The sequence below is a fragment of the Anomalospiza imberbis genome, chromosome 18, assembly GCF_031753505.1.
Source record: "Anomalospiza imberbis isolate Cuckoo-Finch-1a 21T00152 chromosome 18, ASM3175350v1, whole genome shotgun sequence".
Taxonomy (NCBI): domain Eukaryota; kingdom Metazoa; phylum Chordata; class Aves; order Passeriformes; family Viduidae; genus Anomalospiza; species Anomalospiza imberbis.
The window spans coordinates 9495151-9509551 of record NC_089698.1 but is presented as its reverse complement, the minus strand read 5'-3'; the positions used below and the strand labels follow the sequence as shown (position 1 = coordinate 9509551).

Below are 14401 nucleotides of genomic sequence, written 5' to 3'. Positions count from 1 at the left end.
GGCACTGGAATTGCCGCGCTCGGTTCAGCCGAAGCGCACGCGGCTCTGCCCCGCGATGACAAAACATTTAATTATGAGTGGCCCAATGTCTTCCACATTTGGAAACTGGATTCCTGACACACATAATGTACCCCATGCTGACACGACTATTTGGCAAAAGCCGAGCCTGTGATCTCACATTAATTGCTACACAAATATACTTATTGTGGGCATGGGTTTTATATGGCTGAAGCCTCCATTTGCACATGTTCACAATAAAAACACTCCCCCCCTCCAAATAACGATTAACTTCTTTTTTTTATTATTTTTTGAGAGGGTTTTTTTTTTGAGATGCAGTTTAATGGCATGAGAACTGTCTGTCGGCTTCCATTACCCCTTTGTTCTCATCGTGTCTCGCTTTATATGTATTTTTATAAGCCTTTTAAAAGCAAGTCTCCCTGTTCTTAATTCTTTCCTCTCTTTACTTTTGTTTTTATTGTAGGGCATCAATAGAAACAAAAAGATTTTGCTGGATTAAAGACGTGGCTGTCACTTGAAAGCCAGTCTCCTGATAGAGATCTTGTAAGATCTCCCAGTTTCTTCCATCTAAGGCTTTTTGTGGGGAGACAGGAGGACGGCGACACATTTCCCCTTAAATCAGTGGCCGGAGGTGCAAGATATCCATCAGTCTGTGGGACTCACCCTTTCTCCTACCCAAGCCAGCTGAATGAACTCGAGCATCCGCAGGGATTGCTCCCTGGTGACATCATGGGCCTCTAAAGTCACAGCTCCCAGGATCTCCTGCATAAGAACAAAGGATGCCAGGGTGGTGTTCATAGGGATTCCCTTTGGTGTGTCATCACAGAAAGACCTGAGATCTTCGCCTGTTTTCCACTGAAGATCCCACAGAGGTAAACCAGACTTTATCCTTGAGTCTTACAGCCTTTGCCAAGCAAAGCAGTACCAAAACACCAAAATTCCCCCTTCTCCAGCTACCCCACAGCACGTGGTAAGCAGGCATTGAAACACTGATTCTGGCCCTGCTGCTAATCCTCTCAGTGACTCTGAGCTTCTGAGGGAGCCCCGCGAGCTGTCCTGATCCAGAGGCAAAGCAACAGCTGAACAAAGCCATGAATGCCCACGAGGCTGGGGAAGATCTGAGAGCACAGCAGGTTTGGAGATCCAAAGCTGAAGAAGCTGTTCAAGGCTCAGAGCTATCATTCCCATCACCCTGCTCAGAAGAGGAAGACTCCAAAATCCCTGCGGAGCACCAAAGACACTGCCAGCAGGTGAAAGTCCCCACATTCCCCATTTCCCAAAAAATTCTTTTCAGCGCACCAATGGCTGAGCATTTTTTTTTTTTTTTTTTTTTTTTTTTTTTTTCTCAGTACAAAGAAACTGTTTATTTAGAAAGATCAAGGAACCAAAAACACAGGGAAATGGGTTTTCTGCTGGAGAGGCAGCAAAGCATGCCCGGCCTCGCCGGCGTGTTCCTGCAGCGCTGCGGCGAATGCAGCAAGCTGGATGCAGCCTCCCTCCCTGCTTCCATCGCTAGTCCAAGAGCCATCAGCTCTTTCAAAGAAAGACCAATTCGTTCCCTGGGGTGGCATTTCCTTATGATTCATCCCACTGTGCTGCAAGCTAGGATGCAATCCCAGGAGGATACGCTCACGTGCTGGACTCTGTGCTGCAGCGAGAGGTTCCATGACCATCAAGGCTTTTGTTTTCCCTTCCAAGTGTTGCTCAGCCCCGTGTGGGTGCCAGGGCAGTTTTCCCACAAGCTGGATCTGCTTTTTGATGGAGAACTGTTGCTGTTACAACCCTCAGAATGTGCAGAGTCACCCTTGTAATGGCCTCTTGGAATGGAAATTGCATAAAAGAGCAGTGAGGACGGGAAAAAAATTAAAAACCCTTCATTTCAGCGAGGCAGAAGTGTCTCCTTTGAACAACAGGATGTCTTCTGTAAACACCAGGCTACCACAGCTGTCAGAGATCTGAAGTGCTGCATTAAAATATTTTATTTTATCATTGCTGAGACAGAGTGAGAAAGCTGAAGGGATCATTTCATCCTTTCCTCTCCCCCTCATGCTGCCAAAATCCCACCAAGAAGGGTGAAGCCTTGTTACTTTAATGGAAGTTCATTTTCCAAAGGGCAAGTATGCCTCTAAAAAGGTTGCAGGCACTTCTCCCCCACGCACATCTATGGGGTTGCCAAGCCATAATTTTAACAACAAATCTTTTTATTTGCCTCTTTTTTTTTTTTTTTTTTTTGGTCTTAAATCCCAAGGGATTTATGCAGTGCACAGGACGCAGCTTTCCTGACGGGAGTGAGTTTTCACACACGATGGTTGTGTGTGGTTCCAGCTTTTCTCTGTGAAGGAGTGGCCCTGGCACTGGCACACATGCAAGGAGAGCAAGATGAAGTATTTTTGGGTGCCCTGATTCTTCGGTATCTAATCAGGGTTCATGGCTGGGGTTGGCCATCGCTCACATCCAGCCGCCCGCCCAGCTCCGATAGCATCTGCAGCCTGGGACCTCACACTTCATCTGCAGCATCCACGGCCCACTGGTGCAGTGGGAGGCTTCCAAACCATGAATTATCTTTCACAAGTCACTTATCACAGAGACACATTCATCTCCAGGAGCTGGACCCAACCCAGCCCTGCTGGCTGGAAGTTCAACTGAGGGCACATGAATTCACTATTTTATTTTTTCTTTTATTTGGACCATGCAATTTTGGGGTTGCAGAGCCAGGCATTAAGCTGGCTGATAGTCTGGTCCTGTGAAGCATTCTGAGTTGGCAAAGTTTTACTACTGATTTATGTGGCACAACAGCTCAGAGCCTGGGATGCATCCATAACATTCGTTCCATCTGTCGTCAATGCAGATTTTGTTCTCCACCGCTCATGCTGGCAGGGCTTGATCTGCTCTTGGTGAAGGGGGAGGAAAGGGGATGAGAGAAAAGGAAGCTGAAGTCTCCCATTGGTGCCAATGGCTTCACAGGAGGCCTCGAGTTCTTCAGCTGCCTGTAAGCATTGTTGCTGGAGTGATAATCTTTGGCAGCCCATTTAGGAGGGGAAGGGAATGAGCGGTCGCACCGATTTTCAGGAGGATTTCGGAATCACTGTTCACCAACAGTCTCATTTCAGGCCCACACATGCCTACTCTAATAAAGGATAAAGGTCCAAAAACCCATTTAGACCTCTTGGTCTCCCACTCTTGTTCCTTGCAGGCAGATGTCCTCTCTGATCAAACCATACACAACACTGACTCCTTTCAGAGCAGTTAAAACCCCACTAAACAGTGAGTTATCTTCCAAGAGTACGAGCAAGTCAGTCCAAGAAGCAAAGGGAACGTTTATCTTGGGCACAACAAAAGCCTCCAATCTGCCCTGGAGATCTCTGGCACGCCTGGGGCTGGCTGAGGCTGACAGGGCTGGAAGCTCCATCCCCAGAGCAAGTGCTGAGCACCGCTCTGGGATTCACACTGAGCTGAGAGGCCTCTTGTGCTCAGAGACAGCTGAGGCATGAGCCAGGCTGCAAGCCAGGATGCTCTTCCCCCCTTTCCAAGATTGGGAGGGGTGGGGATAGTGCCCCCCCGCCCATGCACAACCGATGTCCGAGGCTTTGCTGAAACGCTGATGATGCAATTCACCCCGGAATTTTACCTTCTGGTTCCTCGCCGTTCCAACGCCTCCGACATCTACAAAAAGCTGGAATTTCCTGCCAGCTCAGTGGTGCAATTTCAAATGCTTTTTGGTTTTCAACTGTGCTCTTTAATCTCCAGCCAGCTGGGCCCGTGCGTTAGCGTGAAGGCTGAAAGCTTCAGAGCTCTGGGCAGTCAGTTTTCCAAGGATCTCACCTGTGGGTGGAATGGTTTGCTGCAGCTCTGCGTTAAATTAAAAAGAAACGCACATGCAAGAACCATGTGTCTGAGCTGCCGTGTCCCCAGAGCTGTGCAGAGCTGCGGGCCAGCTCCGGGGTTCCCTTTCAGAGAGGGAGAGCTGCAGGTTTAGCTCCTGGTGCCAAGAAGGGCAAGGAGCAATTTGGAGCAGAGAGCTGCAGGGGCTGGCAGGTGCGGCGCGGCACGGTGCCATGAGGGCCTCCCCAGCCCCTCCATCGGGGAAGGATGGAAATCCAACCAACCTTTTTCTTTGGGAGGATACCTTTAAAGACAATGCATGCTTTCTCAAGGGTTGTCCCATTAGACAAATGGATTTGATTCCCCTATTTCCCGTGAGAAAAGATCCCACTGTAGACTCTCCTGTGCTGTTCAAAGCCTGCACCATCATGGTATTCTTGCAGAGAAGAGCCTGCTGGCCACAGCAGAACGAGCAGCCCCTAACTTACACAAAGGCTTGCACAAGAACTTGCACAGCTCCAGACTACGGGGACCAGATCATCAGCTGATACAAGCTAATATAATTATTGAGAAATAAATAAATTGGGTCCAGTCCACATCACTCATGGATGTGCTCAAGGGGAACAGAGAGCTACAACCAATGCATGCATGTGATGGAGCCACAGCAGAAACATTTCAGAATTGGTCCTACATGATAAACCAAAAAAAAGTGTGTAGCAGAGAAGAAAGGGAGGTACAAAAAAGTCCTGTCCCCCAGCTCACTCTACCATTTAAGAAAAAAAAGCTGTTTATTCAAAGAGATCTGACAAGGTCTACAGCAAAATGGATGAGGAGCTGACTATGTAAAAGGAAAAATCATCACTGAAAATAAATCCAATTACTTGGTTTTGCTTAGAGAAGCAACAAAGTTTCTGACATGTTTGTTATTCAGTCTGTCATTAGAGCTGAAAGATGTCTCAATAATGTTGTAGTTACATTTTTAACATCCACTCTCCTCCAAGCAGTTTGCATATTTTCCACTACGTTAGCTGATGAAGCCATTAGTTACAGTTACTTAAAAATAAATGAGCTCTGTATTTTCCTTCCTCCACACTCCTCATCATGAAGCTCAACAGCAGGGGAGGGGGGACAGGCAAGGGAATGATTTGGTCTGTGATGAAACAAGCCAACAATGATGGGAAATGTTCAAGCTTGAGTGTGGAAGGCAAGGACAAATAAGAAAAAGCAGAAGCATCTCTTGTCAAGCAAGGAACTGATAAGGGCCTAAACAGCAGCAAAACAGGAAAAATGAAAACCATATTTGCAAAAGAAAGTGCAGTTGGGAGGTTAATGGCATCCAACTCAATGTAGCAAGAGCAGAGGCAGGGTGGAATTTTGTTGAGTGTGCTGATGTGCGCTCACTTGGCAAAATGAGTTTTAACTCGTGCTGCTCTTTCTGCTCTTTACCCTAATCCTGCCTCCTCCCTAGAAAAAAAGTACTGTCGTCAGTCAATTCTCATGAAAAGGTTCCTGTTTTTACCCATTACAAAAAAGCAGGTAATTTTAATTCTTCTATCCCCTCTTTCCCAAAATTCAGCCATAAAAAAACCCCAAAGCAAAACCGGCAGTTTGTCTTTTGACCGTTGAAAAGCAGAATCTGCAAGCAATTTTGCTCTGTTAATTATGCTTAAAAAAAAAAAAAAAGGCAGAAAATGAAGATGTTTTCTGCCATGCAGAAAATAAAGGCAGTACTTTTCCCCAGCTATCTGTGAACTGCAGGAAAAAAACATGAGGGGTAGAGAAAAACCCAAGCATGCCAGGAAAAAGAACAAGTATATTGCACTAATAGGTCATTGGGCAATTCTAACTCAATCCAGACTTCATTGCTGGATACAGATTTCTCCAATATATTGACTATTGGGTCATAAGAATGGCCTTCCACACCCAGCACAGAGCAAGACTCCAAGTGCTGCCCTCTCCATATGGGTATATCCTACTGAGATCCAGTCAGCTCTGTTGAGCTGCTCTCATTGGGAGCTTTATCAGAAAAATAAATTTTAAAACTCCTTATTGCAATAAATAACCTTAATGTTGGCCTCCCAAGATGTCCTTATGCAATAATCTGTGGGGTTTGGCAATAGATCCCTACACTACTGAATAAATCACCTCTGTCCAGGTGATGTTCTCAGCTCCTACTGTACCACCAGTGACCACAGAGCAGCACCAGCCCCCCTCTTCTGCCACAGCAGCAGGGCCTCTCCACTCAACAGGGAACCACAGGTTCCTCCTTCAAACCACTGAGTTATTTCTGTGAAGAAATCAGGATGAATTGAAAAACCAATCAGAGATGCTAAAAAAAAAAACCCAACCCTGCAGACCAGTGGTGGTCCAAATTATGGCTTGGCTGTCACTACTTTATGGATTTCTCCCCAGTTTTGGAGCACATGCTGCTGCCACATGTTGTTCAACAGCTGGGGCTTTCCAAATTGTTGTCTGACAGTGGAAGATGGCATAACTTCCAGTGTGAGTTCTGGAGAACCAGGCCCTAACAATACTATGCTGCAAACCACTTTTAGAATGTTTGAGGGTACTTACAGCTATTATTTTAGAAATGTCCTTAATTGCAGAGGGAGATTTTGATGGTTTTGAGAGTATTCCCCCCTCATAAAGTCTGCTCTGCTCAAGAGCAATGCAGCTCTGTCCTCGGCTTCTAGAGCAGCTAAACCCCAGGTTACCACAATCCATCTAACCAGAGAGATGGGGAAGATTCCCCACACCTGCACATCAGACACTCTTCTTCCAGCTACATCCCAGCCAAAACACAGTCACTGAGCTTCCAGGATGCTGAGGACATGCTGTCCAACCTTGGGAAACAGCTGGCAGTCCAAAGTGCCACGCTGAGTCCTGAGCAATTGTCCCAATTCCCAAGGGACAGCTTGGGGGTCAGCCAGGCTCAGGCAGTGCGCACCAATCCCACGCATGCGTCCTTCACCTCAACCGCACCCTCGGTGCTGGGGTGTGAGAATGCTCCATCCCCTCCAGCTACTGGGGAATTCCCAAGCAGATGGTTAAACTGGATTTCCAGCTTCTCTGGAGCAGCAGAATGGGGGTAACTCATCAGGGTGGAGGTAGGGAGCCGGCTCACGTTGCCCAGTGCTTTGTGCCCTGGGCAAGTCACAGGTCTATCGGTCACCAGAGTTTCATTAACTGCAGGTGAGGTCACACCTTGGCATCTGCAGAGCACCTTGAGACCTTCACATGAGCCTGGTAATTATGCAGAAATACTGTATAAATAATGAACCATGCTGGGGAAATGCAGCACATTTTCACTGGAGGACTCACAAGCACTTTCTAGGAACGGGAGATTTGAACTTCACTAAAATCCCTGGGCAAGCAAGAACCTCGTTTTCTTAGACCTTCTGAAGGTACCAGGTGTGTTAGCACCAACCTGTGAGCTCTGGTGCCTCTGGAGTTCAACAGCTCCTACAAGGCAGGAGCAGCAGGCAGCAGACTGAATGTTAAAGGCTTAAAACAAAGGCCTGTAAGTCAATAAAGTTCAACAAAATAAATTCTCTCATTTTTTGCTGTCACTCACAGGCTGCTGCAGTGTTGACTGTGAAGGGTGGGAGGAAGGCAGAGGAACACACAGTATGTGAACAGAGAGAATGAGACATCAAGGGGAGAGCGCAGCAGTGGACACAGCCCAGCCCTTGCTGACAGGTGTGGAAACAAAGTCAGGGATTTGGGAATACACCCTGGAGCAGCAGTGCCAGCCAAGGAAACAAAATCTAGGGCCCTCCTGTCCCAGCCCTGGAAATCCTCCCCTCATATGGAGGTCTCCAGCAGCTGCTCCTTCCCATGGTGGGAGAAAGGGTAAGAGACAAAAAAAAAAAATCAAAACCCCACAAATATTGACAAATCTCTCTCTGCTTCAGCTCAGAGCTTCCAGCCAGAGCTCAGTAACCCCTGGAGAAACCCCTTCTACCCTAGGCTGCAGCCATTGGCGAAACCTGATCAGCTTCACTTAGTAAGACCCAGGACAGAGAACCAGACAACCTATCCTGTTATTGATTATGCTGCTAGCCTCAGTATGCAGGCCTGGACCCAATTTTCCCTTCTATCCCAAAATCCAGAACAGGAGATTAGATGTATCCCTTTGAGTCCACCAGGGTGGATGGGAAGAAGAGAAGGTGAAGTTCTCCTGCTGCTTCATCCTTCATTGGGCAGCAGCTCCATTGCCATGGTCCTGTTCCTACACATCCAGGCCACAGTCCCCATGATTGTCTCAGGAGCACTCACGACTGGAAAGGGCAATCCCCTCCCAACTCTCCACTACTTTGTTGTGTGGACATCTGGAAAGACTATGGAAATATGTTCTCTTGAGCCCCCAGGGCTTTTTTGCCTCTATTCTCAGCACTAAATCCTGGCTTGGAAATATTTTCTCACAATATTTTCCATGTTCAGTGTGTAGAAGGGTACAAACATGTGATGTGTATAAAACCCCCAAGACTGTTTGGTTGGAAGGTTGGGGGGCTTCCTGCCTCTCCCCAGACTGATGTGACCAGGCCCACTTAGCATAACACCAAACAAACCTCTCAGTCTTGAATTAAGACATCTTCCAAGAACAGTCAAACCCTCACATACTGAGGGTGTCAGCACTGGAGGGGATTAAACACCCACATGCAGTTCTGAACCTCAGAACTGTGACTTCTGTTTGGATTTAGTCCTGCCCTGAGCCCATAAACAGGGATAGATCTTCACAATCCATGACCAGACCATGGCCTAAGATCTTAGGCTGGGGTCAAAGTGCTACATGGATTCATATCAGCAGAGCTTTACACATCTATTCTAGCTGAGAATCTGGCCACTTATGACTGGAATAGCTTTCTGAAACATATCCAACAGGAAATCCTAAATCAAGAACACTCTGCAGTTTGAGAAGATTCCTCTCCCTCACATCCAAACCCAACTAAATGTTTTGAAACTTTTTCCATTTTAGGAATGAAAGTCTTTCTTCTCATATCTTCCTTTCCCTCCCAAACAAATAATCAAGTACACAGGAGCCCAAAATGTTTTTTCCCCTCTGCTCACTTTATCCAGAGAGCTGACTGCAGCCAGCATGTTTAAAACTGGCCAGCTGTGCTCTGACCAGCTGACTTTGGAGGCCCAGCTGGGACAGCCAAACAGGCAATATTCCAACTGCAAACAAATGAGGCAACACCTTCAGAGAAGGGATCGAAGCAGGGGAAATGGCCACGGTTCAATTCACAGTTTCCTGTTGCTTTTCCAGCGACAGCTGCTGGTGAAGGCCAGATTCTCAGCAGGAGTAAACTGGTCCTGCTGCTTGGAGTTCCTCAGCTCTGCACGAATTTTCACCACCTGTGAACACGGCACAGCCTGGTTCACGTTTGGGCTTTGTTTTGCTGCCTCCCTGTTATCATCCTACATCTAGAAATAGCTGCACTAGGAGAGAGAAGGGGAATAACAACCAAAATTTGTCTAGTCCAGAAATCTGGAACTTACGTCTTTTTTTTTTTTTTTTTTTTTTTTCTTTTTTGAAAGGAGATAAAGTCATTTATTGTTTGTCTTGGCTGCCTATAAACTCATGCTGCTGAGAGCAGCCTTTGATCACAGGGCTATTGGGAGGTTGACCCTTGACAGCCAATCCACTCCCTGCTCTTCCAGTCTCACCAACCTGGCCCTGACTTCCTTTTTCATAAAAAGCCATAAAAAAACATTATACATACATTATCCAAGAGCCCTTGCAGCAGTCTAGGGATGTGATCTAACTAGCTTGCAGACAATTTCAATACCAGGCTATTCCCTTCCTCAAGGGGTTCTCTGATGGGAATGGGGAAGGAGGGAGTTTGTGATCTCAGATATTCTGCCATGAGCAGCAGCAGCTCCATCCAAACTTGCATCAGGGTGTATCCAACAAATCCCCTTTGAAAGGGGCAAACCATAGCCCTGTAAATCTATCAGGAGTCTATTTCGTGTCCTGTTTTCCCACTGAGAAGTTTCTGGACGTTTGCGTAGGATTTCTGTATTCCTGGGATCTGGTCAGAGCTCCCAGCTCTAGCTGGTTTCCTGCACATCCAGAACATTTTTGCAGCATGTGTTGCCCAACCGCAGAGGCTGCAGGCACAAAACACATTTTCTTCTGACACCTAGCAGGGAGTTTTTCTACGTAAGTCCCTCTGTGTAATGTGACTCACTGCTCCCACACTTCATGGAAGCAGCATGCTTAGTTTATTCTAGCATATCCCGACCATATTCCCAAAGCACTGGATTTGCAAAGCTTGTGTAAACGATCTGGAGCGTGAGCACGATCAGGACGAAGCTTCCCAGCAATTCCCCGCAGATGCCAGCTCAAGCCCTGTGTTCCTCCCCAGCAGAATGACATGAAAAACCAGTGCAGATGACCTGGGAGACACAGGGTAGTAAAAAAAAAGGACTTTTAAGGAATAAGAGGTACACATCTCTTTAATATCTTTTTACCTGCCAGCATGAACCAGTGAACGTTGAAAGCTGGGGTGGTAGAATTGCCACAAGGCTAGGTTTATCAGCCACCTCCTTCATCAGGGGACTCAGATGATCTGATATACATCGGATGATACCCAGAAGACTCAAATAATGCCCTTATCATCTCCCACTTGTGATCTGGGAGTCAAACTTCCATGTCCTTTGTTCTTGGAGTCCTACACCACGCTCGAGCCATTAATGTCTCCAGTTCAAAATCAGTCCCACCCATGTATGCGGCAGCACAATTACACTGGCTTAAGCAGCTCCACTGGTGCAGAAATACATGACTGTCAAGCCAACCTTTAGAGCAGACTCAGGAATGAGACACGTTCTTGCTGTACTTGGTTTTATCTGATACATTAGCTATGAAAATGATCAGACAAGCCAAACGTTCAGACTAACGTCTTGCTCTCGTGTCTGGCCACAGAGTGGAAAGTCAAGTTCCAGTTAGTTGTGGTCTGAACAGATGCAACAGGCAAAAAACAGCTAATTATTTCTAATTCTCAAATAATAATACCAGGGCAGTGGAGGGAAATATATGACTGGTCTATAGTTTCTCAGAAAGCTTGCAGCAAGGCCAGGGAGAGAATGTGGTGGTTACATAAACTGGCTCAGCTCTGGCTTTGACATTTTCCCCTTTTGTTCCAGATCACCTTCAAAACCCACAATTACAGACTCAGGTCTCTCAGTTTCTGAGAATCATGGAATGGTTTGTGTTGGGAGGGACCTTAAAGCCCATCCAGTCCCACCCCCTGCCATGGCAGGGACACCTCTCACTATCCCAGGCTGCTCCAAGCCCCATTGTCCAACCTGGCCTTGGACACTTCTAGGGATGCAGGGGCAGCCACAGCTTCTCTGGGCACCCTGTGCCAGGGCCTGCCCACCCTCCCAGGGAACAATTCCTTCCCAATATCCCATCTAAACCTACCCTGTGGCAGTGGGAAGCCATTCCCAGTATCCTGTCCCTCCATCCCTTGTCCCCAGTCCCTCTCCAGCTCTCCTGGAGCCCCTTTAGGCACTGGAAAGGGCTCTGAGGTCTCCCTGAAGCCTTCTCCAGCTGAACACTCTCAGCCCAGTTCCCTCAGTTAAGATGAAGCTTCACTGTCAGTCTGGGAGAGCACAGCTAAAAATCCCATGAGTCACATTCAGCTCTGCCTCTCCTGGGGTGTCCTGGCCATAGGAACATCTGCTGGGACCTGTGTGCTCACAGACTCATCTCTGCCACATTTTTCCCACATACACCAAAACTCTTCCCAGCTCTTCTAAAAAAACTGGAAAAGACACAGAACCTGCAACATATGACATCAGAGTTTAATACCAGTGTCCTAAAGTGGATATGTGACACAGAAAAATACCCAGAATGACAAAATACAAGCATCAGTCAACCCCTTCCCAAGTCTTCTTTCTTCTGCAAACAGTATTTTTGCTCTAACTCTTCTAGAATATTTACCCAAACCTCACCCTTTAAAGGATCCAGCACTAGCCAAGGCACCAGTGTATTTCATGGATAATTTGGATATCACAGCTCCATTGCTGCCTCTTGGAAATCAAAATTATGGCTTATAAGTCTTGAAAATCTTGACACTTTTTAAGGTTGGACATGTCCTGTCAAGAGAGAGGCACATCCAAAATCCAACAAAATAAAGACACATGAAGGGTCTGGCTGTGGGGACACCATGTCTAGGATTTCATAAACACATATTTTTCTTGTTAGACTCTTACTAGTGTGTGTAACAACATGGGAAAAAGTCCTAAATAGCATTCCCCACTGTTATTCCAGGGTGATGTTGCCACAACCAAGCACCCTTGTGCCACTCTCCTCATTTGCAATGTCATTGGCAAAGCCCCGCAGATGACAACAGGGTCAGATGGTGATGAACAGAGCCCGGACCCTCCAGTTCCCTTTGGAACTCAGAGCCAGAGGGGCCAGCAGGAAAACAGCTGCATTCCCTATCAGCTCTGGAGCTCCAGAGGGAGCTCAGCTGAGCAAGCCATGGGGATGGAGAGCTGGGACCCTCCTAAGGACAGTGACATGAGGGTCACTGTGAGATCTCACAGCTCCAAGGACTGAATGCCAGTTCCTAAAATAATGACCATCCAAGCAAGGCATGGATGACAACTCACCAACCTAGAAACTGCCCAAAATAGGCAAAAGGAAACCCAGAAATAAATATTCCCCTAAATCCCACTCTCTCCCAGAAACTCATACATGGAATGATGGTGCATCTGAATTGCTCATGCCCTAGGAGACCAGGGCTTTGAGCTCTCATCAAGAAATTTGTAAAGCACTATTGTGTTCTCTCCACAGCAAGGACTGCTCACACTCTGTTAGTCAGAGGGCACTGTTAGTCAGATTGTTTGGCACCAATGGGCTCCTCCTAATCAAAACCAAGATGGCTCTGTTCAAAGCTGATAGAAAACTTAACTCTGCCCCTCTACTACCAACAACAATGGCTGGGGCCATGGACATCCGCTGGGAGAGGCTTGCAGGGAGTTGAGGGACATCTAAGGTTCTGAGATTGAGAGTTGAATTTAGAAGTTCCTCTGCCTTTGGTTACTGTAGGAAATCCAACAGAGATGTTTAAGTGCAGGCAGAAATTGGGCAAGTCAAAGAAATGTCCTTTGATGGAGCTGGAGTCCATCTTTACCATTGTGGCAGTCGGGTTTAAGCATCTTTCTGCTCCAAGGACTTAACATTATTTTTCCAAGACCTCCCTCATTCCTTCTCTCCAACTGCAGCATGGATTAACTGCAGTTTTAGGAATAAGGGCCCTTTGGCTCCCTCTGGGACAGCCAGATTCAGAGAAGGCCCTTCAAAAGGTATTTTTAGGATTCATAGTTTTTGGGAGTAGTTTTGTGAAAGCCAACAAACAACTTTGACCTGACTGATGCCACAAACTGCTGGATGAACTCCTGCGTGTCTGGGCAAGGGCTTGCTTCCAGTCACACACATCAACAAGGGAGCTGTATCATTTCCAGTCAGCTGAGAACGAACAAATTTCACTTCACTCAGCCAGGGCAGCAGTGATCTGAGTCCAAAAGGAAATCACTGCTCTACGCTCTGGTTTTCTCATCTGGAAAAAGAGGCACCAATCTCAATCCTTAAGGAAATCATGCCACAAGCAGATCAAAAATAGATAGTACCAAATCAGCATTTTGTGATGCCACAGTTATGACAAAAGAGCAGCATGTCATTGCAATTTCAAAGTGATAGAAAATACACTGACAGAAACCTTTTAAAGTGTAACCGAGTAGAAAAAGGATGAAAAAGACCAACCAGTTTCACATGAGGGGAAAACCAGGAATGCTCCTAAGCAAAACAAAACCACAAGTGAACTACAAGAGGGACCTGTTGTTTCAAATCTGAATGGAAAAATCAGACAACTCTCCCATGGCACTCACGGAGCAGAGGTTAAGAATGAGGGGCACAGCAGAAATGGGAGATGCAAGATAAGCTGCTTAGATTCACATCTCCCCATTTCCTCCGCTTCGTAAGAACTGGGTCATATTATAAACTTATGCAAATGTGTTTACTTTACATTTTATTTTGGTCTTAGCCATGCAGTTGTCAGCCTGTATCAACATGTCAGTCTGTTTGTGCAAACAATCATTCCTTCATGGAAGGATTTCAGTAAAAAGAGACAAAATGTTATGACATGCGAGAAAACTTCCTAAACATGACAATAAAAGAAAAGCCACTAGAAGAGGATATGTTTTCCTTACCAATTACACAGCTTAAAACAAAAGGAATCACTCAGTGCTTTTTCTTTCCCCAAGGACAGGCAAGTATCAGATCACATCATGTGGGCTTTGATGAAGAACCACACTGGAGTGGGATTTGTGGGGTGAGTGCAAGGAAAGAGAAGTGGACCACATCAGCTGTGTCCATGTGCACTCCAAACCACCCAAAACCATGAGCCTCTTCTCCCCATAAAATATCCTCAAGTACTGGAGAGAAATGGAAACAGCCCCCTGCAGATCAGCACTGTCTGGAGAAATGTTAGCCCTGCTACAGCTCTGTCAGTGCCTTGCAGAGGATCTAAGGAATGGGCGGAAGAGC

At 46.6% G+C, this 14401-nt stretch overlaps 1 long non-coding RNA gene across 1 annotated transcript in view; it reads right to left on the bottom strand.

The window, feature by feature from the left end:
- Positions 1-2675: 2675 nt before the first annotated feature.
- The window catches only part of LOC137484789 (uncharacterized), an 88010-nt gene continuing 76284 nt past the window's right edge, over positions 2676-14401 (bottom strand). Inside the window, exons 3-4 of the long non-coding RNA XR_011005036.1 lie at positions 3647-3840; positions 2676-2903 (exon numbers count right to left, since the gene is read on the bottom strand). This is a non-coding gene — a long non-coding RNA (uncharacterized lncRNA). The remainder of the gene's footprint in view (positions 2904-3646; positions 3841-14401) is intronic.